Source organism: Mirounga angustirostris, unplaced genomic scaffold, assembly GCF_029215605.1.
Source record: "Mirounga angustirostris isolate CCGP_5_RB_7025 unplaced genomic scaffold, mMirAng1.0.hap1 SCAF_2, whole genome shotgun sequence".
NCBI classification, from domain to species: Eukaryota; Metazoa; Chordata; class Mammalia; order Carnivora; family Phocidae; genus Mirounga; species Mirounga angustirostris.
Genome location: NW_026991710.1, coordinates 63,161,883 through 63,186,850, shown reverse-complemented (window position 1 = coordinate 63,186,850; position 24,968 = coordinate 63,161,883). Strand labels below are relative to the sequence as shown.

General features: G+C 39.4%; 1 pseudogene across 1 annotated transcript; it reads left to right on the top strand.

Annotated features, from left to right (window-relative positions):
* Positions 1-17,001: 17,001 nt before the first annotated feature.
* LOC123847598 (PAT complex subunit Asterix-like) lies at positions 17,002-17,630 on the top strand (annotated as a pseudogene). Its single transcript, XR_008506442.1, has one exon. The product of XR_008506442.1 is annotated as a PAT complex subunit Asterix-like (transcript).
* The last annotated feature ends 7,338 nt before the right edge of the window (positions 17,631-24,968 follow it).

Here is a 24,968-nt window from a genome sequence, read left to right as displayed (position 1 = left end):
AATTAACACATGTTACTATTCTGAGGAATGAAATCCTATTTCACTCTTTATGAGAAATACTACACCATGCCACATTATGTTAGTAATTTCTACAGAAAAAAAACTGTCATTATAAACTAACTTTTTTTTCATGTTAAAAAAATATATTTTTTTTTTCATGAGTTAACCGGTGGATGTCTTGAGATCAGGAGCCAGGTAATTACAGCCACTCAACAAACTTCCTTGCTATTACCTGAGAGTGTAGCATGTTGCCGTGGAATTATATACATGAGAATGCCAGGTGGAAATACCAAGAAAGCATATAAACAAATATATACATATTCTATGTTCTGAAGGATTTTACTTATGCATGGAAAATACCATTTGCTCCTTCTCCAAATTTCTGCTGTTCAACATGTTTTGCATTTTTATTCTAATTTGAATGAAAGAAAAGTGTATTTTTTTGAGATATTATGGAGAACTTTGTGATTGCTTGAATGCATTAATGATGCTGAAGTATTTTAAAACTGGGATTGGAGATCATTGAATAAGGTAATTAACTTGGATTTGGCTATGAAATTAATATTAAATTCAGCACTTTGGTCTATTGCTTAGTTTTAAGATCTGCCTGCCAATTCACACTGGTTCTGTGGCAGGCTTTACAAATATTCAAAAGTAATTATTTTAGTTGGTAATCACGAGTCCACAACAATCTTAGGAATTTCTTGATGAAGTTCATTGTTTAGGAAGTGAAATATAACGTTCAGATGACTATAGCCATAGAGTGGCAAAAACCAGGGATGTGTATTTTACTGAAAGTAACCAGAAAACAAAAGGGAGAAGCACCAAGTAAGCTATTGCTACAGAATCCACACAAATATCTCTTGATGTTTGTCATTCACACATGCTATTCTAGTTACCCATGGCTATGTTACAAACTATACCAAAATTTAGTGGATTAAAATAGCAAACCTTTTCTTATATCTCACAATTTCATGAGTCATGAGATTTGGAGAGGGGTTAGCTGGGTGGTTCTTCTGCTCAATATACTGGTAACTGAGATGGTCTGAAGGGTCCAAGATGGCTTTGCCCACATGTCTAGTGCTTTGATGGGATGGCCGGAGGGCTGGGCCCCTCTCTTTCTTCATGTATTATCAGGCCTCTCTGTTTCAAGATAGTTGGACTTTTTACTCTTCAGCAGAGTAGCTGGACTTCTTACTCAGCAGCTCAGAGCTCCAAGAGCAAGTGTTACAAGAGACAGAAAATGAAAATGGTTGGGCTTTTAAGCCCTGGGCCTGGAAACAGGCATGATGTCGCTTCCACTGTACTCTATTAGTCAGAGAATAGGAGAGGGTACACAGCCCATTTCTCAATAGCAGTACCAAAGGCATTGCAGCCACCGTTAATCTGCAACATAGGCTTAAATGGGCAGAAGGGCTTGTGTCATGGAGGAAAATAAGACAAACTCCCTTCTGAACTTTTAAACAGGTTAGCCCGTTGATACGGAAGTCCTTTTATTCATAAAGCCAGTGACACTATAAAAATGTACACAATGGGACACATCTAAATCAAGTTGTTTTATTAAAGAACTGCCTGTTGGTTCTGACTTGTCACTTGAACATTTCCTGTGTCCTTATGTACCCCCTGCAGGCACTTTCAAGCAGCTCATCACTCCTTTGCTATTTTGCCCTTACTAGCTAGTTATGACAGCTAATATTTGGAAAATATCTCTGAAACAAGTACCAAAGTAAATAATAAGGTAAAACAAACCTGTCAATACTAATAACACAATGATCAAGATGATAATAACTATTCTTCACTGTCTGGTAATGGCAGAGTTCTGCCTGTGTACCAAGCAGGGCTTTCTTTTTGCTTTGAAGTCTTTGTTTTTATCCATGAAGATTTATAAGCTCTAAAGTACTTCAGAAGAGTTTCAGTATTAAGTTTTATTTAAGTGAGGCAAAGGAAGCCCTGTGGAGATTCTTTCAACTTTAGCCTTTTTCTTTGACTCTTCCCTTCTATGTCCCTTCTGCCAAAGCAATGGCCCTTTCTTAGAAGGTCAGTGGCTTCATGTGAGCCTTCTCACTTAACAGATGTTTAACAAAAATTATATCTTAATGTAAAGAATTATTTCATTTCATGTAAACAATGATTTCATTTCAGGAAGATAATTATACAAACATTCCTCAGTGTATTTTTTCTTTATAATCAAACAGTAAGATAGAACAGGGGTTGGCAAACAACAGCCTGAAGGTCAAATCCACCCAGTTGCCTATTTTTGTAAATAAAGTTTTATTGGAACAGAGCCACACTCATTTGCTTACATATTGTCCATTACTCTTTTCATGCTATAAGAGCAGAGTTGAATAATTGTGCCAGATACCACATGGCCTGCAAGGCCAGCCAAAAATATTTACTCTCTGGTTCTTTCAGAAAAGATTTTTTGGTACCTGTGATAGTAAAATTCCTTTGGAATTTTTTAAGGAAACTAATTTGTTTTTGTTTTATTTATTTATTTTTTTAAAGATTTTATTTATTTATTTGAGAGAGAGAATGAGACAGAGAGAGCATGAGAGGGGGGAGGATCAGAGGGAGAAGCAGACTCCCTGCTGAGCAGGGAGCCGGATGCGGGACTCGATCCAGGGACTCCAGGATCATGACCTGAGCCGAAGGCAGTCGCTTAACCAACTGAGCCACCCAGGCGCCCCACGTTTTTGTTTTAAATATACTTATTTTGTTGTGGGCAATAAAAGATTGAACAAATCATAGCTGTTTAGTCTCATGGATAAATAGACAGATATACTTTAATAAAACATTGAATTTTGTAGAGATCAAAAATCCCTCCTCAGTACCGTGTTCCAACTCACTTCTGCTGCTGCCGATCTGACTTTTGTAATTTACTGAGTAACTTGAAACAAAGGCAGCCTCAGAGCTAAGACTCATGAGTGTACAAGGAACAAATGAGTCAGACAAGGAAAGTTACAGACATGGTGGCCCAAATTATGTTAATTTAGTCCCTCTGTCCTGTTTTTGAAGACTTGGTTTAGACTGACATCATATTCAAACATAAAGGAAACTCCAGGGAAATCTCTGGGCCATTTAGAAGGAAATATATATACTTATTCACCTCTTGCACTTGTTAGATTATGCTGTGTCTACATATGAAAGAAAACAGGTGGTTGATAATACCCCATGTTAGCTGGGGCATTGGCAAACTAGCCTTCTTATCACTATCTGTGAGAGTATAATTTATTTCGAGGTCTCTAAAAGGCTAGCTGTTGATCTTAGAATCCAGTGCTAATATTTCCCTAATGAAATAATGGAAAGTAGATACACAAATTTATTTACAAAGACATTGATTGCAGCTGTATTTATAATAACAAAACGTTGGGAACAGTTTTTACATCAATCATGAAAAGATTAAATGTAGCAGAATAAAGGAAAACTGTGCATAATATTGAAGGGGAAAAATGAGTGACAAAACAGTGCATACAGTTTTGTTTAAACATATATGTAATTTATGCATAGCAAAGTTCAGAAGACATACACTACAAAAGTAATGGTGATGATACTTCACAGATGGATTTATGGATACTTTGATTTGGTTTTTGGATTTTTTTTTCGTATTTTCCAAATTTTCCTACCAAGATAGGCATGCATTTCTTTTGTGATTAAATAAAATAACAACAAATATTTATTTAAAAGATCATATTAATAACTTTTAAATATCCCCAACTTATCAACTGTTTATCTCGCCTATGGGACTGAAAAAGAAAAATAAAGAAGCTTTTATTGATTTCCACGGAATTTAGTTTGTTGGCTGAATTCATGTAATTAAGTGAGTATTTGTAACTATATAGGCATAACCATGGGTTTTAATTTCTCTGTGTCTCCTGAATATTGATACCTATTTTTGAGATGGAGTCTTCTCTAAATCTCTTTCCTAAATGCACCCATTTTTTTTTCATCTAAAATAGAAAGTGTTTTGCCAGAACTAAAAAGTTAGCCAGAGCATTTCATTTCCCAATAAGAATGCATAATTTAGTATTTGTATTATGTAACTTTTCAGGATGTTCAATTATATTTACAGGAAGCATGATTTTCAAAGAAAAGTAGGAAGATGAAAGACCCAAGAACAGCCTTTCAACACCTAAATATGTGTTTTTCTCAAGTGTTATGTTTATAAAAGATGGTGCCCCAACAGTTGCTTGCTTAAATCCAGGACAGGACCAGCTTCCCTTTACCAGATGAATCAAGTCACTTTCAGTAGACTTTTGTCCTACAGGCTCCTTCGCTCTCTGGCCTTATAGCTAAGGCTATAGAACAGAAGAGGTCAAGAAATGCAATTGTTTGAGGCCCAAAACGCCTGCCTGCTCCCTGTGACTATCACCAGGATCAATTTATGTCCTGCAAGCCACTGAACAGCTCTGGTGTGTGGATGGCTTTTGGCCAGTGGTAGCTCAGATACTTCATATCCTATTTCCCTCTTCTGCATCACCTAGCTCTCCCTCCAACAAATACTAATCAGATTATTTAGAACTTAAGCACATATTTTCTATTAATCTAGCTATAGAATTGATTTCCTTCTCAGGAAAGACTCACAGAAGCTGTGTGAACTTGAAACGTAAACAGAGTGATTTTCTAGCAACTGTGACAGAAAATAGAATATTTAAACAACAGGTGGTAAAACAGATTGTATTACAGAAAGTATTAGCATTCATTAGGAGAGAGTTAGTCTTAGCTTTGGCCCAAAAGGTACCTGGAAACATTGTACATAAATGCAAAGTTGTCTGCACTCCCAGGCCTGCTAGAAGTCCAAGCAAAAGTTTTAGACTTTATAAGAGAACTGGCCAAAAATTTTGAGAATCTTAAATTTTGGGCTGCGTGTCTTGTTTTAACTGAAGCCCTTTTTTATATTTGCATCGAGAAAAATAAAGCAGTAACTACATCAGGTATTGGTCTGTGCTGGAAAAGGTTTGAAACAAATGTTGATAGACTAAATTTTTTAAAAAACCTGCATGTTTTTTGATGCCACATTTCAAAGCTTATCACAAATGTTCCAAACGACCTTATAGAGTCTCCTATATTTCAAGACATTTTTATTTTCATTTATATTACATGCAGTAAGAATCTCACAAAGGAAACAAAATACAGTAGTAAATGTACAAGGTGAGAGAACAAATATTGGTCATTTAATTTCAACATATATAGTTGCCAGTTCAGCATTTTGCCACTTGGGACACCTCGAACAAATTCTTAGTAATCATATATTTGGTCTCCAGTGAATGAAAACAGGGAGAAAGAAATTTCCTTGATGAAGATCCATATCAGGATGGTTTCATGCTAACATACTGTCAACACATTTGAGCTTTCCAGTTAATTGTGATTAATTCAAGAAATAAGATCTTTTGAGTATCAAATTTATCACTTCAAATCCTCGGGTTGATTTCTTAGTATAACACCTCATGTGCCACTCAGTAGGTTCTTCAGTAAGAATTGTTTGATGGTGATGAGGATGGAGATGGTGCCTTCCCAGGATGGAGTGTCATGTATGCCATTTGTAGGCATCACCTGATACTGACTTTTGCTTGACAGCACCCAGCCCCTTATTAATGTGACCTTCACTTTTCAATTAAGCACAAAAATTTTAAGACCTACAAAAAGCGGGTGATTTTGTAAATCCCAGGTTCCTTCTTTCCAAAAGATTCTAAACTCTTCCTTCTCTCTGTCTTACTTTTCATGTCTGATATGTTATCAAAACCTGATCTACTGGAAAACACCTTATACTGAAAAAAAAAAAAATACAGGCTTTGCAGTTAGATACCTTAGGTTTCAATTCTTGCCTCTGCCCCTTTTTGTCTGTCTGAACTAGGGTCTGAATGTTTGCCTCCCCGCAAAATTCATATGTTGAAATCCTACCCCCAAAAGGATGGTATTGGGACATGGGGTCTTTGGGAGGTGACTAGGTCATGCAGGCAGAGCCCTCACTAATGGGATCAGCGCCCTTATAAAAGAGGTCCCAGAGAGATCTCCAGAACCTTCCACCATGTGAGCTTACAAGTGAAAGGCAGCCACCTAGAAGGGGGCTCTCACCAGACACTGAATTTGCCAGCTTCTTACTCTTGGACTTTCCAGCCCCCAAAACTATGAGAAATAAATGTTTGTTGTTTGTAAGCTAGCCAGTTTATGGTATTTTGTTTCAACAGGCTGAACAAACTGAAGACAGTCTGACTTTAGCAAGGTTTCACAATATTTAGAGATTTTGAGTGGCTACATGTGGAAGAGTAGTTAGGGCAATGAGAAGAATTGCTTTTGGTGATTGAGATCTTGGGTCTCAAGCTGGGACAAAAATCTCTGATCAGAAGCATTCTGGAGATGGCATTTGTCCGTCTTAGTAAGGAAACACCTCAAGTTTAGAAAGGTTTAAAATAATCCAAATCACACTGTAAAAATTCTCAAATTTAAGGAGACTGTATACATTTAGCATTCCTTTTTTATAACGAGCTCCTAAGTACATACATGCCTATCTGTTAACAATGTCACATCATTAATACGTCTCAGTGAAAGAGTTCCTAATTAGTTGAATTAGGATCTACTATATAGAGCCTTGTCTTTTCCTCTGTAAATGAAAATATATTTTAACTGAGATTTATTGAGTTGCTCATCCATGTATGTAGTCAATAGATATTTACTGAGCCCCTAAAGGGGATCAGACGTTCTAGGTGTCTTGCTAGGGATCCAGGAGCAAATCACCCAGCTAAGATAGATGACTGTTCTTGTCCAGTTTACATTCTAGCAGAATTAGACAACAAACAGATCAGAACATTTCAGAGTGATGTATGTTACTCTAAAGGAAATAAAATGTTGATTGGATAGAGAGAAACTAGAGGAAGTTTAACTGACACAGGGAGGTGGGGAAGAGCCTGAGCTTACTGTGTTGTCCTCTTGCTATGAAGACGGAGAAAGAGTGGTTCTGCAAGCCAGTTTCTGAATGCATTTTTATCATTTCAACTGAAAGAAGACTGTAAGATATTTTAATCTTTTAAGGCCAACATGTACAAATAATTCAAAATATGTGTTTCCTTGATTGTGTACTAAATTTGTCCACATGAAATACTTTAAGTTTATATGCCTTACCCAGAAGAATCATTTGAACTTTCTCTTTCCTAAGTTTTAATTCATTTGATCAGTTTGTCATTTTACAGTTGTTCTTTAGTTTTTTGTTGTTGTTTTTTTTTTTTCTGATAGCTTTGAAAACCACCATAACAGTGACTGTGTTGGCAAAAATTCAGGAAAGACAATAAATCATCAACAGAGTGTCGATTTGTCCCTTTTATATTATCTTTTTTAAAAAGCCTTCTAATTTCAATATCTGAAAAACCACCTCTGGAAAAGAGATAAAGTGATAATTTTCTTCCAATTGCGAGATCGTTTGGAAATGACTCTTTCCTGTTGCTGTTCTATAACACTTTTAGGAACTAGCAGATACAATGCTGTTGTAGCTACAAAAAAGATTCTCTATTTTCCTTTGAAGAACAAGAAAAGAATATAGGGTAGTGGTAGTATAAGACTTCTTTTTCCCTAACGACAGTAAAACATTCACACACTAGATGACAAATTAACTTTTTTTTCCTTCATCCAATTTGTATAGTCCTACCATTTGGGGATTCCATCCTAAAGCTATCTCAGATATGTATGTTATTTTAATAATAATAACAAGGACAACAACCTGACTCGCTTGCTGTATTGGATACAAGTTAAAATCAGTCTTGATTCCCTTCCAACTCTTCTTTTTTTTTAAAGATTTTATTTATTTATTTGAGAGAGAGAGAACGAGAGAGAGAGCACATGAGAGGGGGGAGGGTCAGAGGGAGAAGCAGACTCCCTGCCGAGCAGAGAGCCCGATGCGGGACTCGATCCAGGGACTCGATCCAGGGACTCGATCCAGGGACTCGATCCAGGGACTCGATCCAGGGACTCCAGGATCATGACCTGAGCCGAAGGCAGTCGCCCAACCAACTGAGCCACCCAGGCGCCCTCCCTTCCAACTCTTGAGAATGGGAAGAAGTTCTTGCATGAATTCTCCCTCTCTCTCCTGGAAGGTTTACGAGCTGAATAGTAGCATTAGTTTGTACATCTCTGTGATATTTGAATATAGAGCTCTAGAACTAGTATTGGAAAGAAGGAGGTAAGGCCAAGATTCAAGAAGGCTGAAGAAATTATGAGGAGTTAATCATCTAATTTAAGTGAGCTTAAGGCATTTAATCTTTTAAAGTTACATCCAGATGAATGTTAAGATGCTTTTGGCTACAATTACAGAAATCCTCACTTGAAATGGCCTCAATGATAACAACATTTATTTTCTCATATAACAAAGTGTCCAGAGGTAGGGCAGGATCCAAATTTGGCTGATTTAATGACTCAGTGACGTCGTCAAAGATTTGGAGTCTTCGCATCCCTCTGCTTTGCTGTCCTCGGGAATGGCTTTAACCCTTTATTTTTCTCTTTGCTCGAAGACGGCTGTCAGTAGTCATCGGGCTACGAATGTTCTTCTATACGCCCAGGAGAAGAGAAACCGTATACCCGAACCAGTCCGATTTGGGGTTAGGTACACCCCAGACCAATAATAATCCCTGGGGAACGCCATACACAGTTTCTAATCAGGATCAGGAGGTGAGGATGGGAATCTGGTTTCTTAAAAGTGCATACCTGTGTGAGAAAGATGTTATTTATGGACTAAATGGAAATAGGTGTTTGGTAGGCAACTATTATAATTCTCTGTTTCAAGATACTAAAAGAGTTTGCCGTGATATCGTAAGACAGCAAGACAGCAAGCAAGATCACGTGACAGCTTCTTTGAAACAATCAGAAGAACAAGAAATACTTAAAACTAGAAAGAAGTCGGCGCGCGCGCGCGTGCGGGAGGGAGCAGGTGGGGAAGGATCGCCGGCGAGAGACCGAGGCGAGGCCGCCGCCCCCGCCCCCGCCCTGGCCCCCAGCGCCCACCCAGTCGGCCCGGCTCAGCCCAGATCCAGGCGGTCCTCATCTTCAGCAACCGCGGGAAGCCGCGGCTCTCCAAGTTCTACCAGTCCTACAATGGAGATACACAACAGCGAATCATCAGGGAGACATTCCATTTGGTATCTAAGAGAGATGGAAATGTAATTTCCTAGAAGGAAGATTGTTAATTGGAGGATCTGACAACAAACTGATTTATAGGCATTATGCAACATTATATTTTGTCTTCTGTGTGAATTCTTCAGAAAGTGAACTTGGCATTTTAGATCTAATTCAAGTATTTGTGGAAACATTAGACAAGTGTTTTGAAAATGTCTGTGAACTGGATTTAATTTTCCACGTAGACAAGGTACTTTCTATATTGTCAAATCTTATAAACTTTTTATCCGAGAAAAAATGGTAATTTGTATTTCTCAAAGTAAAAATGGATTTAGTGAATAAAAAAAAAGCTAGAAAGAAGTTGACCACAAACAGACCAAAGACATTAATATCAATCCTAGGTCAAAATCAAGAACTGGTTATGAAAAGCTGCAGACAGGGGTGCTTGGCTGACTCAGTCGGAAGAGCATGTGGCTCTTGATCTGAGGGTTATAAGTTTGAGCCCCACATTAGGTTTAGAGATTACTAAAAAAAATAAACTTAAAATATAAATAAGTAAAATTTAGTAAAAAAACAAACAAAAAAAAGAAGCTGCAGACAGCTGATCAGACCACACACCTTCCCTGTCTGCCCCAAACTCCTCATTTCAGTCATCCCAGATGCCTTGCTAAAAAACAAGTTCTTCCTCTATTATCCCCAATCTACTCCATCCTTCTTTCTCCTGATTCTTTAATTATAAAACAATTCTCCTATATCGTTTATCTCTTCCGCAAATGCTTTTTCCCCCTTCTGTACAATCTGAGGTATTTGAAGAAGAATCAGCTTTTGTTTGCAAGGTGTGTGTGTGTGTGTGTGTGTGTGTGTACATGGATGTGAAGGTTTTGGAAGGGATATGAGTACCACCCCTCTGTACGCCCTGCCTTTCACCCCACCCCACCCTGCTTGGCCCCTTGATCTGGGCATGCCTGCAGTTTTACCAGCCTGAGCCAACCTAAACCCTGTCTCTCTATCAAGTCAAAGGAATTAGACAGTAAGGGGGAAAAAAAAGGATGAGATTGGAGATGTAGACCTAGAGAAGGCTTCATAGAGGAGGTGACACTTAACCCAACAAGTACAATCTAAAAAGAGAGAAAAGCAAGTGTTGAAGAACTCCATTTCATTTAGCTAGATCACCAAGTGAGGGAAAAGAGATTAAGTCAGACAAAAAGGCAAGGGTCATCTCAGGTGGCTTTTAAATCTGGCCAATCCATACTAATCCTGATTCAATTCGTCTGGGATGGGGCCTGGGCTTAGATAGGTTTTAAAAGCTCCCCGGGTGATTCCAATATACAACTGGCTTATGAACCACTGATCTAAAGAGACATTGAATAATTCAAGCAAGATAATGACCGTCAGATTTGGGAGCAATGCCTAAGGAGAAACTGTCTAGAATGGGAGGGAAGTTTGAGGAGTGGTGTGAGAGTTGGAAGGCAATAGTACCTGGAACTCAAGAAAAAGGGAATGGCCATCAATGTCAAAGTCATTACAGAGGTCAGGACTGGGCCAGAAAAGAGACTACTGGATTTTTCTTATTAGCATCATTTATAGGAGTAACTTCAAATTACGCAGAGAAGAAAGACTGAGATTCACCTGGGTTGGGTGGTGAATAGAAGGTAAAAAGGGTAGGTGTTTAGTTGTGAAGGGATGATCGCTGTAGAAAATAGGGGGGCTTTTATAATCTAGCATGGAAGTTACCTGAGATATTTATATGTTGAGAGCAATGAGTCTCTGTCACCAAGAGCATGGATGAAAGTGATTTATATGTTTTCTATCACGGTAAGCCCAATATGAGTGGGTTCCCTGACATGATCACCAATTCTATTCAGCTTTGGTCGGATCACACCCAGAGAACTGTATTCCGCTTTGGTTGTCATTTTTTAACACCTTTTAGGAGGTTTATCAACAAACTGGGGGCCATTCCAAGGAGAGTAACCAAAGTATTAGAGGGAATCAAAACCATGTCATATGACAAATAGTTAAGAAAACTGGGGATACTTTACCTGGAGGAAAAAAAAAAGATTTGAGTAGAAATAACGTTTTATGTATTTAAAGGCCATGATATGGAAAATGAAGGAGGTGTTCCCTAAATCTTGGGAGACAATATTTTGGCTGTCACCAAAGCAAAATTATCCTGGGGCCTAGAAAAATAGGGATGGCTTTTCCCCAGAGTAGATATGACTTAATGGAATAGAAAGTCAGTGGCCTCTATGAGAGCAGGGAAATTGGATGTGTTAAATTATAAGGGAAATAGCACCTGGGTGGCTCAGTTGGTTAAGCAACTGCCTTTGGCTCAGGTCATGATCCTGGAGTTCTAGGATGGAGTCCCGCATGGGGTGTCCCTGCTCAGCAGGGAGTTTGCTTCTCCCTCTGACCCTCCCCCTTCTCGTGCTCTCTCTCTTTCTCATACTCTCTCTCTCAAATAAATAAATAAACCCTTTAAAAATAAAATAAATCATAAGGGAAAATCACATATAGAACAAGAGAATTAGTGACCAATGACCAAGGGAGTAGAGAGTGGGTCAAGGCAAAGCACCCCTTCCAAGCTTGGAAGGCACTGTGGTTGCTTTAAGCAAAATTGAAGAATATAGAACAATATGAATCAAAGAGGAGGCAGGAATCCTAATACTAGGTAAAAACTGTGAGGATATAGGTTTTATGACCTTACATCTCTACATCTAGAAGTATCTATATCTCTAAATGTAATACATGCTCATTATTACAAAAAATTCAAACAATATGTAAGCATAAAAAATACAAAGAGAATATTATTTTCACACTTGAGGGCTTCCAATGAATGATACTTATTACTCATCCAAGATGAGAACCAAGGAGATAAAAAGTTGAGCAGATAGACATCAAAAGGTCAGCTTTGTTACTGTTAGAACTACTACAGAATGTGGCCTAGGTAGGAGACAGCAGGGGGCCTTGCTAATACCAAGCCCCAGGGTAGCACTCAGCTGTCCCAGTCATCAAGAATACTATACAACCTAAGAAGGTCCACCTCCATAAAATTTACAGCATGGAATGGGAGGGCAGAGGAGTGGGTTCTGTTGAGTTCTGATTCCCAGCAGAGTTTGGAAAGATACGGCATGACTGAGTTAAACCTGTTCACTTCTGCAAACTTACCCCTCCACCCATCTACAGGAGTGGTATTTCTCTGATGCCTGCTCCTTACCTAGAAATAAGAGTTGGAGAGAATAAGCTTGCTCCATCATATGACCCAGACACCTCCAAGGAGTGGAATAGGAATAAGGGCCAAGAGGTCAGAAGTGTAAGGGAAACTCTTCCCTCAGTTGGGAGTTGGGGGGAAGTGGGAGTAAGTTGTTTCTACCATCCTCCCCATAGGAAACCACTGTTAACAATGTGAAATTGGTTGGAATTTATCCTTCTAGATTACCTTTTTTTTTTCAGATGGATATAAACTATAGTTTTTTGTACAAAAATCAGAACATTATGTAAACTATTTTATAACCTCTTATTTTTTGCGTAACGATATATTGTAGACTTTTTTCAAATAGATATATATATAGATCCAACTTACTCTTTTTAATAATACTTAGGATTTCAGCAAATTAAGTTTTCCTACTGATTGTCATTTAAATTCTTCCTAATTTTTTATTACTATTAAAAATAATAACTCAAAGAATATCAATGTGCATACAAGGACCCGGACTTTAATAGTGCTGTTTCAGGTGTAATGAGCTGCCTGGTGCTGAATATATTTAAGTATTGATGGTTGATGACTTGGCAGGTATCATTTAAAAACAATGGAAGCTGCAAATGAGCAGTGAGAGCAGATGACAGTTGTGAGTTGCCCCAGTAGAACTCTGGCGAGTGAAAGAATTGTATATTATCAGTTGTAAAAGTTCTTCCAGCCTTGACAAGTTAGACCTGCCCCACATACATCTGCTCAAGTTGCTGGAAAGTGTACCTTTTGTTCATTAACACACCTTCTCCCCACCATAACTGTATTGTTTTTGCTCACTAACTCAGCAAGAGATTTCCTGACCAAAGTTTCCCAGAAACTCAGAAAAGAAATTACAGCAGTGCATGACCTTTGAACCCCACATCTCAGCTGTTTCTACCATTTTCTAATGAGTTTTCACAGGGCCTCTGCAAACCAGGTCATCAAGATAAGGGAAGGGGCTGCCAGGATTTTAAAGGCAAGAGCCAACATTACCTTTTGTTTTCAAGTGGGGGAAAGTGTGACTTAATAATTGCTTCCGAGTGAATGTTTCCTCTGCTTTTTTTTTTTTTTAAGTGAGCCCAAATGTGGAAGTTTTAAGAATATTAACTTGTCAGTATCATCAGGAAATTTTTTTATAGGGAGGTGGTAAAAAGGTAAAAGTTCGCTGACCCTGAAGTTATATGACTGAAATTTGCTGTTTTTGAAAAGAACTTTATAATAGTTTTTTTAAGCTTTTTATTTGGAAATAATTTCATTACAGAAAAGTTCCATGAATAGTACAAGAACATCCATATACTCTTTATCCAGAAACTCTCCCTCTCCTCCCCCCACAAATATATACTGACATATACATACGTACATATACTCTTTCTGAACTTTCAAGAGTAAGTTGTATATGCCTAAAGAGAGAAGAATATTCTCTTACACAGCCACAGTACAGACCAAGATTTTAACATTGTCTCTCTCCTTAATTTAATAAGAAATAAGTTTAAGTCCATGTTCCTAGTTCTCATTTTTCACTCAAGCTCCAGAACAATATTTGAAGGACTTGCAGTTATTTCTAGTTTGTTTTTCTACAAGCACTCCAGCTTTTACACATGCCCCATGCTCCAAACTTTGTAGATCTCTTTGTTTGAATTTCCTTTGAAAAACGAGCCTGAGAGAAGGACCTGTAAATGCCAGTGGTTCTTGAACAAGGTGATTCCATGGGGCCAGAGTGAAGCCCAGGAGGGAATGAGACAGAGAGGGAGGGAGAGCTGACAATAAAAGTGTGCATTATTGAGGTCACCATTGAGGATAGGTCCCACGGGACCTCCTGAGATGCATACAGGAGGGTCTCTCAGAACTATCCACATGAGTGATAGCACGCAGGCGTATTTATCCAGGTTGTTATTCCCCATTGGTTGAGAGTTACCCCTGGGAGGCTTGCTTTCCTCATTTCAAGGCTGAATTTTCACTCATGAAATCCCCTTTTGGATTTGATGTTAGTAATACTGAGTTGACACAAGAATTTGTGAATTTTCTTAACAGATAGATGCTTTTGCTACAAAGTCGAATCAGTTTGTCTAAAAAAGAAGAACCAATTTTGTCAAGCTGGATGTGAATATTAAAGGGAAATGCTTGTTTTTGTACTTGCTTCAGTGGTAAGAAAACTTTTAAGTATGTTTGGAAGAATTTGGATATGTGAATATACTTTTTCAGCTGTCAAATTTATGAAATCTAAATGCACAAAATGTTTCCGATAAAAATTTAAGATCCAGATTGAAATATGCTGTAAATGTAAAATACACACTCGATTTTCAAGACTTTATATAAAAAAAGAATTTACAATCTCTTATTAATAATTTTACTATTGATTTTATGCTAAAGTGATATTTTGATATACTGAATTAAATAAAATATACTATTCACTTTTTCATCTGTTTAACTCTTTTTACTTTAGCCACTAGGAAATTTAAAATCACTCATCTGACTACATTATATTTCAATTGGACAGTGCTACCCTCAAAAATTACTTATGAAATTTAGATAACCATAAAGTAACTCAGTAAGGGAACAGGATATAAAATTAACTGCAACATTCAAATCTCTTAAATCTCAAATTTCTTAATGCCCATTTACAGGGCATTAAGATAAAAAAAAAGATAAAATATTTAGGAACAGACTTTACAAAAAATGTTGAAGACGTATACAAAGAAAGTTATAAAACATTCCTGAAAGACACACAAAGAGACTAAAACAAATGGAAATATGTTCCTTTTTCTTGTCTCAAAATCATTAAGATATCAGTTCTGTACTCAATTCAGAATTTTAACGTGATCCCTATAAAAACACCAACACGTTTTTTCTGGAGCTAGACAAGTTGATAGGAAATAAAGTTCATCGGGAAAAATAAACATCCTGGAGTATCTAGGAAAGCATAGCACAGTAAGAGCTACTCGGGGAGGGAATAGCTATGTCAGCTATTAAAATACTCTGCAAGACCTCTGTAATTAGAACCATATGATACCAGCTCATGGATCACCAAACAGACCAATGAAATAGAATTAAAAGTCCAGAAAGAGACCCAAATGCATATGGAAATCTCATACATGATAATGATGGAATCACAAATCCCTGGGGCAAAGATTAATAAATGCCACTGAGACAACTGGGCAGCCATTTGGAAAAAGATGAAATTAGACTCACTCTTCATGCCTCACATAAAAATAAACCCCAAATGAATCAGAGATCAAAATGTAAAGCATGAAACTATATAAGCACTGGATGAAAATATGGGCGAATTCAACTTTAATGTCAGTGTAGAAGGAGCTTCTAACTATGACTCAAAATTCAGATGCAAAAATAAGTTTCACATTAAAAAACCTTTTTGCATGGGTGCATGGGCAGAAACATACCATCAGCAAAGTCACGAGTCAGATGACAAATTACAAGAAAACTTTTACAGCGTGTATCAGAGGTAAAGCACTAACACTTCTAATACAGAATTTCTAAAAATTGAAAAAGCATTAAAAATCCTATTGAAAACAGGGAAATGACATGAGAAACAACTCACCAAAAAGATACAAAAATGCAAGATGTGATCCTGGGCCAGATTCTGTATGAGAGGAGGGAAGAAACGCTGTAAAGGACATTATTGGGGCAATTGACAAAACTGGAATGCGGACTATAAATTGGATAAAAGTATTTATTTATTTTAAATTTCCTGAATTTGATTACTGTACCGTGGTTATTAAAAAATAGCTTTGTTCTTAGAAAACATACTCTTAAGTATTAAGGGGTAAAAGGGTATGATACAAATGGCTCAGAAAAGACGTGCGTGTGTGTGTGCGTGCGTGTGTGCACATGTGTGTATGTGTGTGTTTGTGTGTGTGCGTGTGTGCACGTGTGCGTGTGTGTGTTTCTAATTCTCACTAACATTTGGGACCTACTGGTTTAGAGCAGGGGTTAGCAAACTGCTTCTGAAAAGGGCCTAACAGTGAATATTTTCTGCTTTGTGGACCAGATGGTCTTGGTGGCAACTACTTAACTGTTGTTGAGGCACAAAAGCAGCCATAAAAAAATACACAAATGAATGGGTGTTCTCTAATAAACTTTATTTTAAAAAGCGGTGGCTGAGAACTACTCTTGTGGTGAACATTTTGTAATGTATATAAATGTTGAATCACCATGTTGTACACCTAAAACTAAGGTAACATTGTATGTCAACTATACTTCAATTTAAAAAAACAGAGAGAGAGAGAAAGAGAGAGACAGGAGGTGGGATTTGCTCCCCTGCCCCCCATCAAGGTTATACTAATTTTGGAAGAAAATAAGAACAGATACTGGGAGAACAGTAGTTTTGCCACAAGTACTTTGCATAGTGCCTGGCATTTATGTTCTAAGTAGTAGATACTGCTTTTTCTTCAGTCATAAGTAAACTTTTATGTACTTTATTTTTTTTAAGATTTTATTTATTTATTTGACAGAGAAAAAGTGCGCACACACCAGTGGGGGGAGGGGCAGAGGGAGAAGCAGGCTCCCCGCTGAGCAGGGGGCCCTATGTGATCCCAGGACCCTGAGATCATGACCTGAGCGGAAGGCAGGCGCTTAACCGAATGAGCCACCCAGGCGCCCCTAAAACATTTTTACTTCAAAACTATCCTTACAGAGGGAAGAGTCACGCCTTCTGACCCGCCATGTCCACTAACGTTATGTCGGACCCAGGGAGGCTGAACAAAGTGCTGAAGTACAAGCCCCTGCCAGTGTCACCCGGCCTCGGACCACCCGAAACTGGACCACATGAACCTGCTTCAGCTCGATCTTCGGCATGTGCAGCCTCCTGCTCAAGCTCAAGTGGTGTGCCTGGGTCGCTGTCTACTGCTCCTTCCTCAGCTTGGCCAACTCCCAGAGCTCTGAGGACACTAAGCACATGATGAGTAGCCTCGCACTGTCCATCTCTGCCGTGGTGATGTCATATCTGCAGAACCCTCAGCCCATCATGCCCCCCTGGTGATGTCATCCTAGGACCACTCTATCCACCTTCCCCCAGGCCTGGCCCCTGGCTGCTCAGCCTTCTGCCCTCAGCTGCGGCCCTGGGCTTCCCTGGGTGACGTGGTCTCGGCACCCACAGTGAGATGGAGGGAAGCTGATGCTTTTCATGGGATTCCACTTCTGCCTGGGCAGAGAGGGTTACCCTAGGCCTACCCCTCCCGCCTGCCTTCCCAACCCGCCTGCTGCTGGGGGAGATGCTGTCCATGTTTCTAGGTGTATCCACTCCTTTTTTTTGTTCAAACCAGTTAATAATAAAGTTTTGCATTCCAGCAACAAAAAATGAAACAAAACAAAACAAACCTAAACTTACAGAAAACTTGCAGGAATAGTATAGATAATATCCATATATACTTTACCCAGATTCTCTAGGTTTAGATTTTGCCTCGTTCGCTTTCTTCTCCATTCTCCCTCTCTCTCTTTCTCAGAATAAAAAGTACATTTGCAGTCTCTAAAGAGGCAGTTGGATGGGTGCATATGACCACACGCTAGCCAATGGAAAGTGAACTAACATGAGATGCTGTTGAAGAGAGAACACGTGGCCACCTGTCCCCTTCCAGCCCTCTTGTAGCCTGGAATGTGTATGTAATGATGAGCCATCCTGGACCAGGTGGATGGAGGCAATTCCGGCTGATCAGATAAAAAAAATATAGAAGGAGCTTGGGTCCCTGACTGGAATGCTCATGCACAGAACGTTGGATGAGAAAGAAAAAAAAAAATCTGTCTATGCAATCCCCTATTATTCAGGTTCTGTTAGAACATCAAAGCTCTACAATAAGTGATATTTTAACATCTTAAGCATTATCAGTATTCTGTGGTGGTAAAGAGCATGCATTCTGCACCTACACTGCTAAGGTATAAATCTTAGCTCAGCCACTTAACTGCTGTGTGGCTTGGGGGAAGTTATTCAGTGTCCCTCAGCCCTCTTGGGTTTGACTTGAGTACTGAACTCATAAAGTCATTTTGATGATTAACAGACTTACACAGTAAGTGCTCAGAGCAGGGTTGGTGTATAGCAAGCATTCGGTGTTAACTATTTTTACTCCTCGCAGATACTTGTGAGTGGTGGGTATTATTTTGAATATTTTATAGGTGAAGAACTTGAGACTCAGCAAAGCTAACAAATTTGCCCAGGGTTATGTAATTAGTAAATAGTGGAGCTAGGATTTAGACTCATCTTATTCCCATGTCTGTGCTTTCCACTTCTATGCATTTTCATTCTATAATTTTTTAAAATTTTACCTATTATTTATTTGCCAGAGAGAGAGAGACAGACAGAGAGAAAGAGCAGGGGGAGCAGCAGAGGGAGAGGGAAAAGCAGGCTCCTAGCTGAGCAAGAAGCCTGATGCAGGACTCAACCCTGGGACCCTGGGACCATGACCTGAGCCGAAGGCAGATGCTTAACCGACTGAGCCACCCAGGCGTCCCTCATCCTATAATTTTAATACCTTAACACATTAGAGTTGTCATCTTAAGGAAAATCAAAATTTTGCCAGCCTTTCTGATGTTATTTTCTGTTTTTAGTGTTGCTTTTATTTGGATTAATATGAGGGTGCGGATGGGCCCTAAAGTTAGTAGAAGCTCCATGCCCTGGGGCTTCCTTGACAGGTGTTCACCCAGCCCTGTGTGAGTTAAAGATTTCAGTACTATTACAAAGTGGAAGGTATCTTTTTTTTTGGTAAGACTTTTAATGTAACCTCATGTAACAATATTTTGACCTATGCACCATGCAGTTCCAATAAAGATTAAAACTTGATAATCTCCCCAGTATCTTAAAATATAGTTAATTATAGCTCCAATTGTAACTAAAGTACTTGTGGACTCTAAAACATCTATGTAGGTATTATCAGAGATCCCCTGGAAACTGAACTCCTTCTTTTGGAGTTTTAGGAGGGGATAGGATCAAGTGTTAGTATTGTTTGCAATTTTTCTTTCCTTTTTGCTCAAGCACAAATTCCCTAATTCTTTAAACTTGTTTTGATCACAAATTAAAGGCTGTACATAATACTGTTATTGCCCAATAGTGACTGTGTCGTCAGTGTGCTGGGGGCATCGGTCTGGAGCATACAGCTTCCTCGGGCTTCTGTCCTGATGCACCATCCGGTACAGACAGCACAGCACACTTAAATAATTTTATAGTTCACATCTTACTTTAATGTTTATTTTATTTTTGTTACATGTTGTTAATGTTGGAACTTAAGCCTAATGGGCTATAGTGTACCTTAAAAACATTTTTTAGTTTTTTGAAAAATGTTTAATTTTTAGAAATAAATAGTATAGTCGTGAGATTCAAAAAGCAGAAAGCATAATATAGTATATAGTCTAAAAATCTCCCTTCTATGTTTCCTTGTCTCCCAATTGCCCAATTTTGTTCCAATCTTCTCTTGGGTTAAAATATATCCTTTCAAATTCATTTATATGATATACAAGCAAATTCTAATACAGATTCTGATCTCCCTCCCTTTTTTATACATAAAAAAATGTATATTTAGCATATTGTAGACCCTGTTCTGCACATTGCTTTTTTTCAGGTAACTCATCATTCCATATTAGTACATGGAGGTTCAGTATAGAATAGTGGTTAAGCACATACATGTCAGAATGTCAAAAATAAAATAGGGTTGTTTCTTACATCATCCTCCAAATCCTCTGGAGAGTGAATGAGTTATAACCTCAATTATTTTGGCTGAAGCAACACTTCTGATCCAATCTAGGTTCTCTTTTGTGGATCCCTAATGGTAAGAAGTCGTGAGCCAGATGTGATAAGGAAATAAAGGAGGGCAGCTCAGCTATGCAGAAATCCAGACCTGGCAGCAAAAGCTTTTAAGGGCAACTTCAGTGATTATATCACAAGAAATAATTTAATTATTGTACAGGATCAGGGAGCAGGCATACATAAAGTGGTCTAAGTGATGTCAATAAAGTGGATCAGAATTTGCCACCCCAAAATATGCCACTTTGGCATAAGGATTATTTTGAGCTGAAGGCAGTTAATAAATAGCAGACACAAAGTCTCTGCCCGCCTCCTTTCTCACAGAGGCATACATTTCCCTTTGTAAAGGTCACATAAAATTCCCTTTATGAAGCTGTGCCCCCTCCCCTCTCCAGCACCGGGAGGAGCACAACCCTTATCACAGGAGACAAAAAGTCAGCACCGAGATGAATGAACAAACCTTACTAAAATAATCCTTATCTTCTCTTAGTTTCTTCCATATATTTAGCTTCCCACAATTTACCACCCCTACAAGCCCAAATCCCTTTTTTATGTCGATACTTCTCCATAATTTATCACCCTGTGTTAAAATGGTATATAAGCTTGTAGGCCTGAGCACTTCTTTGGGTGTGTGTGTGAGAGAGAGAGAGAGAAATTCATGACTGCATACAAAATAAACCCTTCTCTTGTTAATCTATCTTTTGTCAATTTAACCTCACTCACTTACCATAAGAGGATAGAGGAAAATTCTTCCTCCCCTACAACAAGGATATCACAAAGAGTTCCCATTGAAGAAAAAAAAAGATGTAAAGATGCCAAATTATTTTCTGACTTAGAACTACCCTGCTTGAAGGAACACTGATGATGACATGCTGTATTTAAACTTACTAGCTCCAGGGATGCCTGAGTGGCTCAGTCGGTTAAGCGGCTGCCTTGGGCTCAGGTCATGATCCCAGGGTCCTGGGATCAAGCCCTGCATCAGGCTCCCTGCTCAGCAGGGAGCCTGCTTCTTCTTCCTCTGCCTGCTGCTCTCCCGCTTGTGCTCTCTCTGACAAAAAAAAAAAAACCTTAAAATAAATAAATAAATAAATAAACTTACTAGCTCCAGGGGGTAAAATTTTAATACTCATTTTGTACACAAAACACCCTGTTTTGAATTATATTTGCTCTGTTTTCTCCATTGCCAATAAGGTCTGAACATCTGATCTCTTGTTTTCCCCATGTGTAAAGGATAATTCTTAAAAGAAATAAATTCATGGCTTTCATATAAATATAAAGTGGATATGTCCCAAATGTTTTCTTTAACTCATTAATTAATAAGGAAACCAGTAAGATGTGAAAACTAATTCAAAGAACAGATATGTATACGGGCAATCAGGAGTACTGGAGTGAATTTGCTCAAAGAGACACAATTGGCCTCATCCCTTTGGTGGAAACAACCACACTCACTTTGACAAAGTTCATTTACATTTCTATGAACAGGAATTTTGGCATCACCACCAATTGTCTACAACTTACAGAGCTGTAAAATCCTTCAGACACAATGAAAGACATGGACCCTATAGAGTGCGATTGAAAGGTGTGCTAGACAACACCTCGCATTCCATGAAGAAGACACCTGAAAATCTAATATTTTTAATTTGTTCATTTCAAAGTCTTTCACAAGTTTTCCTTAAAGAATGTTATTGATCACACACACACACACACGCACACGCACACGCACACGCACACAGTTACAATAAAGAAAACAACAAGTTTTGTGAATGGGCACTTGATAGGCACTCTGTAGGTGCTAAAGGAATAGAGCAAGGTTTAATCTCTGGAATAGAGTTATATAGATTTGAATAGCTTTTATTTATTTCCCAGTTTTTAGTACCCAGAATATTACTCTGTTCCACTGAATATACTACTAAAGAGAGGTACAACTGATGTGACCTGCAGTCAAGCCCTCTCTCCCTTGAGCAGCGCACAGGCTCTTGCCCTCATTCGGTGCCACAACGCTCTGGTGCCCCAGCAGCCAACCACAGCTTGTTGGGTAACTGCATTGTTCCAGAAAGGGCCAGTCCTTTGCTGTCATTGTACCTTCCCTGCACCATCTCCTTTGTCACTCTTCTCCCCTCCTCCCTACCTTATTTTCTTCAATGAGGAAATCGCCAACAGTTCTTTCTAAGGCTATAGGCCTCCGGAGGGAACTTCCCAGCAGATAGAGCTACCAGCATGCAAGGATTACCCAACCCCAGTTTACAAAAAAACTCATCAAAGGCAGAGTAAGGGGTGATTTGCGCTCTGAGGGCTTAGTTGCTGTGCTGGCTATGTCAGATGTGGGGCTAGTGGACGATGGTTCGGAAAAAGGAAAAAATAAAACCGGGGAGAATGGGTTTCATTTTTCAAGAAATTAAAGGTTCGCTCGCATTCACTCACTCATTCATCAGTTCATTTATTCAGCAATATGCACGGATGTATACTGACAGGCTCCGTGGTACTCCCTGGGCACAGACAGACCCTATACTTTAATGGGCTCCATCATTCCAATCGCTGATTGGTCGCAGCTTTTTCTCCTTCCACAGTTAGTTTATTCATGTCGTGTGGCTTTTAACATTTGTTTTGTGTATCTCCTTTAATAATATCGAAACTCCTTGAAAGCAGGGGAGTGTCTCATTAGACTTCATTTTCCACAGTCCTTAACCTAATTCTTGGCTTTTAATGGACTCTCAGTGTTTGTTGCTTTGGTCGATTTTCATTTTAACCTCCAAACTGTTTTCGGAGATCGTAGATCAGAAATCTAGCCAACTCTTTCACATTAACACCTGCCATTAAGCATATGCTAAATCAAGCCTTTCAAAATCTCTGGGCCCGCTCTAGCCGGACTCACGAAGGGAGGTGAGAACCTGCTGCGCGAGCATTTACACTCTCCGAGGGAGAGGGGCCAGCGCCGGAGAGAAAAGCCCAAAGGCTCACGTTCAAGGCTTCCCTCTCCGCAGTTTGCTTTCCCCTTTTCTTTCACAATGACAGGAGAGCGCAGGTCTCCTGCCCACTGTCGAGGCCTGGGGGTCAGAGCTGCACACAGGGCGCGTGATTGCCGAGCTGCTTCTCTCTGTGCCGACTTTCCACAGCAAAGCTCATTCTTTCCTCCTCGCAGAGCAGCTCCTGGTTTTAATTCTTGAGGTTTCAACTGGCAACTGACAATGTTGTTAGTTCGTTTTGAAAAGGGAGTTTCACTTCATTAAAACACAGTGAAAGGAACATCCCATTTAACAGAAAGAAAACTAATAACGGACATGTTAAGTGAGTCGCTGCCCCAGGATAAGCACGAGGATGGGATGCAAAGAGCCTGGAAGTCCTGTGTGCTCCCAGTCTGAGAGATCCTGGGTTCTTCCCTATGTGCCCTGCGGCCCTCTAATCAAAGTGGGTTCCGGGAGGAGCAGCATCCGCATCCCAAGGACTTGACAGATGTTAAGAACTCCGGCCTCACTCCAGATTTATGGACTAAAAATCTGCATTTTAACAAGAGCCCCAGGTGATCTGTCTTCAAATTAAAGTTTTTAGAAGCATTGGTAATATCTGGATGCATTTGAATGGTAAAAGACTTCAAAGAAGGGCTTTCCATCTTGCCTCGGAGGAACTTTACAGCTGCCCCTTTCCCCCCATTTTGGCTGTGTACTCAATCACTCTTGTGGAAAAGAAAGGATCACTTTAAGCTGAACCAGCAATTATACCTGATCAATGTTCAGATGTTTAGAAGCGTCTCGGCCAAACAGGAAAGATTATATTGTGACATTTCAGCCTAACAAGAAGTAAGTATTACTTGTTTTGTTTTATAGATAAGGAAACGGGGGCTCAGAGAAGTTAAGTAATCTGTCCACAATCATCCTGCCACTAAGTGGCACAGCCGAGATCCGAGCCCACGCCTACCTAACACCAGAGCTCAAGCTTTTTCCTATGCATGATGCTCTTGTGGTTGTTATTATTAGCTGTGTTCTTTTTAAACAGCACTCTACTTGTCTTTCCCTTCATATTATATATATATATTTTTTCAGGATAAATTTATACAACAGCTTAAATTAGTGCTATGTTTCATAAGGCTTAAATTTAGTTATTTGCAACGGCCAACCACCTGGTCCCCCTTCGAGCAATTTTCAACACAAGGTTCTGTAACTGCCAAGGGGAAGGGGAAGGAAACCGAAAGGCGGAGTGACAGAGCAAGGCTTGCACTCCGGAAATGACCCCCCAGAGGAGTCTAAGCTATGCCAGAAAGAGAAGGGGGAGAAAAAAGCTGAGGACTCCAAGCTGGAGACAGAGGAGAACTGTGTGAACACATGATTCTGTCTTTCTTGCCAGTTCTGCCTTTGTCCCCTCATCCTGATCCACTTCCCACACTTCACACAGAAGGGACTCAAAATGTCAGCAGGGATGATGTCAGTGCCACAACATGGGACACCCTCACCAGGAAGGTTGGGGGGAAGTGCTCTGAGCAGGGCCACAGTCCACGGGTTTATGACATATCGTATATGCTTGTGAAATGTGAATTTTTCCATGCCCCTCCCTCCTGCAACTTGGGGAGTAAAAGATTTTTTAAAAAGGTAGATGGGGGTGGGGCCGCCTGGGTGGCTCAGATGGTTAAGCGTCTGCCTTTGGCTCAGGTCATGATCCCAGGGTCCTGGGATGGAGCCCCACATCTGTCTCCTGGCTTGGCAGGGAGCCTGCTTCTCCCTCTCCCTCTGCCTCTCCCCCTGCTCATGTTCTCTCTCTCTGTATCTCTGTGTCTCAAATGAATAAATAAAATCTTTAAAAAAAAAAAAAAAAGGTAGATGGGGTTGAGGTGAGAATGTGACAAATTGGAGCTGGAAGTTTTAAATAACAACTCCAGGCCTAACATGAAGATTTCCCTGAGACCTTTCATTG